Below are 5,468 nucleotides of genomic sequence, written 5' to 3' on the forward strand. Positions count from 1 at the left end.
AATTTGAGAATTTCAGAATGGGGGTCAATGGCAGATTTTGGCAAGTAAAGATTTGAGTGGGGTTTGAACCCACAATCTCCAGATAATGCAGCCAGTGTTCTAAGTCACTGATCTACTTGCTACCTGCCACAACACAGTCTCCTGTTCCCTTTGAGTACAACATTGATACAAAAATAAAATACGAAAAATAAAATAACAGATTTGTCTATTGTTTCTTTTGCTGCTGTTTATCTCTAGACGTTCGAATGTTTATGAACCACAATGGAAACAAGTCTCTTCTGTCATTATCTATTCGGCCTTTTAAGAACAGCATGCACAGTGGCTCACTGGGTACAGAGCCTGCCTGGGAATCTGGAGGCTGCAGGTTCAAGTCCTGGCTCTGACATAGTGTCCCAAAATCATGAAAATAAAACAAAATATATTATGCCGTCCCAAACCATGGACTATAGTATGTCGTTTTTTCATAATTTTCATCTTTTTTTCAAATCCTCCAAAATCATGAAAAACGACATGCTATAGTATGCCGTCCGAAACCATGACCATAGTATGTCGTTTTTTCATGATTTTCATCTTTTTTTCAAATAGTCCAAAATCACGAAAAACGACATGCTATAGTATGCCGTCCGAACAAAATTATAACTTTGGCATGCTACTAGTCCTACATACTTACACCTAGAATCCCCATTCAAACCTATTTAGGTTCATCTTACGGTGGACATGTTTGCCTGAAAAGGAATCTTTGAAATGTTTCATAGTTTTAGAAATATAGTGCTTTTAAATTTGAGACATTTACAATGGGGCTCAATGGCAGATATTGGCACGTCAAAAAAGCACTTTCACCTAGAAACTCCATTCACACTTTTTATAATTCAGCTTACTGTGGAGACACATGCTGGAACTTTTTACTTTGAAATGTCTTGTAGTTTCTGAGTTATTTAACTTAAACGCCCAATGCATTCTCAATGGCAATAGCACAAACTTTGGCATGCTACTAGTCCTACATACTTACACCTAGAAACCCCATTAAACCTATTTAGGTTCATCTTATGGTGGACATGTTTGCCTGAAAAGGAATCTTTGAAATGTTTCATAGTTTTAGAAATATAGTGCTTTCAAATTTGAGAAATGTACAATGGGGCTCAATGGCAGATATTGGCACGTCAAAAAAGCACTTTCACCTAGAAACTCCATTCACACTTTTTATAATTCAGCTTACTGTGGAGACACATGCTGGAACTTTTTACTTTGAAATGTCTTGTAGTTTCTGAGTTATTTAACTTAAACGCCCAATGCATTCTCAATGGCAATAGCACAAACGTTGGCATGCTACTAGTCCTACATACTTACACCTAGAAACCCCATTCAAGCCTATTTAGGTTCATCTTATGGTGGACATGTTTGCCTGAAAAGGAATCTTTGAAATGTTTCATAGTTTTAGAAATATAGTGCTTTCAAATTTGAGAAATGTACAATTTGGCTCAATGGCAGATATTGGCACGTCAAAAAAGCACTTTCACCTAGAAACTCCATTCACACTTTTTATAATTCAGCTTACTGTGGAGACACATGCTGGAACTTTTTACTTTGAAATGTCTTGTAGTTTCTGAGTTATTTAACTTAAACGCCCAATGCATTCTCAATGGCAATAGCACAAACTTTGGCATGCTACTAGTCCTACATACTTACACCTAGAAACCCCATTAAACCTATTTAGGTTCATCTTATCGTGGACATGTTTGCCTGAAAAGGAATCTTTGAAATGTTTCATAGTTTTAGAAATATAGTGCTTTCAAATTTGAGAAATGTACAATGGGGCTCAATGGCAGATATTGGCACGTCAAAAAAGCACTTTCACCTAGAAACTCCATTCACACGTTTTATAATTCAGCTTACTGTGGAGACACATGCTGGAACTTTTTACTTTGAAATGTTTTGTAGTTTCTGAGTTTAAGTTAAACGCCCAATGCATTCCCAATGGCAATAGCACAAACTTTGGCATGCTACTAGTCCTACATACTTACACCTAGAAACCCCATTCAAACCTATTTAGGTTCATCTTACGGTGGACATGTTTGCCTGAAAAGGAATCTTTGAAATGTTTCATAGTTTTAGAAATATAGTGCTTTTAAATTTGAGAATTTCAGAATGGGGGTCAATGGCAGATTTTGGCAAGTAAAGATTTGAGTGGGGTTTGAACCCACAATCTCCAGATAATGCAGCCAGTGTTCTAAGTCACTGATCTACTTGCTACCTGCCACAACACAGTCTCCTGTTCCCTTTGAGTACAACATTGATACAAAAATAAAATACGAAAAATAAAATAACAGATTTGTCTATTGTTTCTTTTGCTGCTGTTTATCTCTAGACGTTCGAATGTTTATGAACCACAATGGAAACAAGTCTCTTCTGTCATTATCTATTCGGCCTTTTAAGAACAGCATGCACAGTGGCTCACTGGGTACAGAGCCTGCCTGGGAATCTGGAGGCTGCAGGTTCAAGTCCTGGCTCTGACATAGTGTCCCAAAATCATGAAAATAAAACAAAATATATTATGCCGTCCCAAACCATGGACTATAGTATGTCGTTTTTTCATAATTTTCATCTTTTTTTCAAATCCTCCAAAATCATGAAAAACGACATGCTATAGTATGCCGTCCGAAACCATGACCATAGTATGTCGTTTTTTCATGATTTTCATCTTTTTTTCAAATAGTCCAAAATCACGAAAAACGACATGCTATAGTATGCCGTCCGAACAAAATTATAACTTTGGCATGCTACTAGTCCTACATACTTACACCTAGAATCCCCATTCAAACCTATTTAGGTTCATCTTACGGTGGACATGTTTGCCTGAAAAGGAATCTTTGAAATGTTTCATAGTTTTAGAAATATAGTGCTTTTAAATTTGAGACATTTACAATGGGGCTCAATGGCAGATATTGGCACGTCAAAAAAGCACTTTCACCTAGAAACTCCATTCACACTTTTTATAATTCAGCTTACTGTGGAGACACATGCTGGAACTTTTTACTTTGAAATGTCTTGTAGTTTCTGAGTTATTTAACTTAAACGCCCAATGCATTCTCAATGGCAATAGCACAAACTTTGGCATGCTACTAGTCCTACATACTTACACCTAGAAACCCCATTAAACCTATTTAGGTTCATCTTATGGTGGACATGTTTGCCTGAAAAGGAATCTTTGAAATGTTTCATAGTTTTAGAAATATAGTGCTTTCAAATTTGAGAAATGTACAATGGGGCTCAATGGCAGATATTGGCACGTCAAAAAAGCACTTTCACCTAGAAACTCCATTCACACTTTTTATAATTCAGCTTACTGTGGAGACACATGCTGGAACTTTTTACTTTGAAATGTCTTGTAGTTTCTGAGTTATTTAACTTAAACGCCCAATGCATTCTCAATGGCAATAGCACAAACGTTGGCATGCTACTAGTCCTACATACTTACACCTAGAAACCCCATTCAAGCCTATTTAGGTTCATCTTATGGTGGACATGTTTGCCTGAAAAGGAATCTTTGAAATGTTTCATAGTTTTAGAAATATAGTGCTTTCAAATTTGAGAAATGTACAATTTGGCTCAATGGCAGATATTGGCACGTCAAAAAAGCACTTTCACCTAGAAACTCCATTCACACTTTTTATAATTCAGCTTACTGTGGAGACACATGCTGGAACTTTTTACTTTGAAATGTCTTGTAGTTTCTGAGTTATTTAACTTAAACGCCCAATGCATTCTCAATGGCAATAGCACAAACTTTGGCATGCTACTAGTCCTACATACTTACACCTAGAAACCCCATTAAACCTATTTAGGTTCATCTTATCGTGGACATGTTTGCCTGAAAAGGAATCTTTGAAATGTTTCATAGTTTTAGAAATATAGTGCTTTCAAATTTGAGAAATGTACAATGGGGCTCAATGGCAGATATTGGCACGTCAAAAAAGCACTTTCACCTAGAAACTCCATTCACACTTTTTATAATTCAGCTTACTGTGGAGACACATGCTGGAACTTTTTACTTTGAAATGTCTTGTAGTTTCTGAGTTATTTAACTTAAACGCTCAATGCATTCTCAATGGCAATAGCACAAACGTTGGCATGCTACTAGTCCTACATACTTACACCTAGAAACCCCATTCAAGCCTATTTAGGTTCATCTTATGGTGGACATGTTTGCCTGAAAAGGAATCTTTGAAATGTTTCATAGTTTTAGAAATATAGTGCTTTCAAATTTGAGAAATGTACAATGGGGCTCAATGGCAGATATCGGCACGTCAAAAAAGCACTTTCACCTAGAAACTCCATTCACACTTTTTATAATTCAGCTTACTGTGGAGACACATGCTGGAACTTTTTACTTTGAAATGTCTTGTAGTTTCTGAGTTATTTAACTTAAACGCCCAAATATTCTCAATGGCAATAGCACAAACTTTGGCATGCTACTAGTCCTACATACTTACACCTAGAAACCCCATTAAACCTATTTAGGTTCATCTTATGGTGGACATGTTTGCCTGAAAAGGAATCTTTGAAATGTTTCATAGTTTTAGAAATATAGTGCTTTCAAATTTGAGAAATGTACAATGGGGCTCAATGGCAGATATTGGCACGTCAAAAAAGCACTTTCACCTAGAAACTCCATTCACACTTTTTATAATTCAGCTTACTGTGGAGACACATGCTGGAACTTTTTACTTTGAAATGTCTTGTAGTTTCTGAGTTATTTAAGTTAAACGCCCAATGCATTCTCAATGGCAATAGCACAAACGTTGGCATGCTACTAGTCCTACATACTTACACCTAGAAACCCCATTCAAGCCTATTTAGGTTCATCTTATGGTGGACATGTTTGCCTGAAAAGGAATCTTTGAAATGTTTCATAGTTTTAGAAATATAGTGCTTTCAAATTTGAGAAATGTACAATGGGGCTCAATGGCAGATATTGGCACGTCAAAAAAGCACTTTCACCTAGAAACTCCATTCACACTTTTTATAATTCAGCTTACTGTGGAGACACATGCTGGAACTTTTTACTTTGAAATGTCTTGTAGTTTCTGAGTTATTTAAGTTAAACGCCCAATGCATTCTCAATGGCAATAGCACAAACTTTGGCATGCTACTAGTCCTACATACTTACACCTAGAAACCCCATTCAAGCCTATTTAGGTTCATCTTATGGTGGACATGTTTGCCTGAAAAGGAATCTTTGAAATGTTTCATAGTTTTAGAAATATAGTGCTTTCAAATTTGAGAAATGTACAATGGGGCTCAATGGCAGATATTGGCACGTCAAAAAAGCACTTTCACCTAGAAACTCCATTCACACTTTTTATAATTCAGCTTACTGTGGAGACACATGCTGGAACTTTTTACTTTGAAATGTCTTGTAGTTTCTGAGTTATTTAAGTTAAACGCCCAATGCATTCTCAATGGCAATA

Source organism: Electrona antarctica (genome assembly GCF_951216825.1).
Source record: "Electrona antarctica genome assembly, chromosome: 11".
Classification (NCBI taxonomy): domain Eukaryota; kingdom Metazoa; phylum Chordata; class Actinopteri; order Myctophiformes; family Myctophidae; genus Electrona; species Electrona antarctica.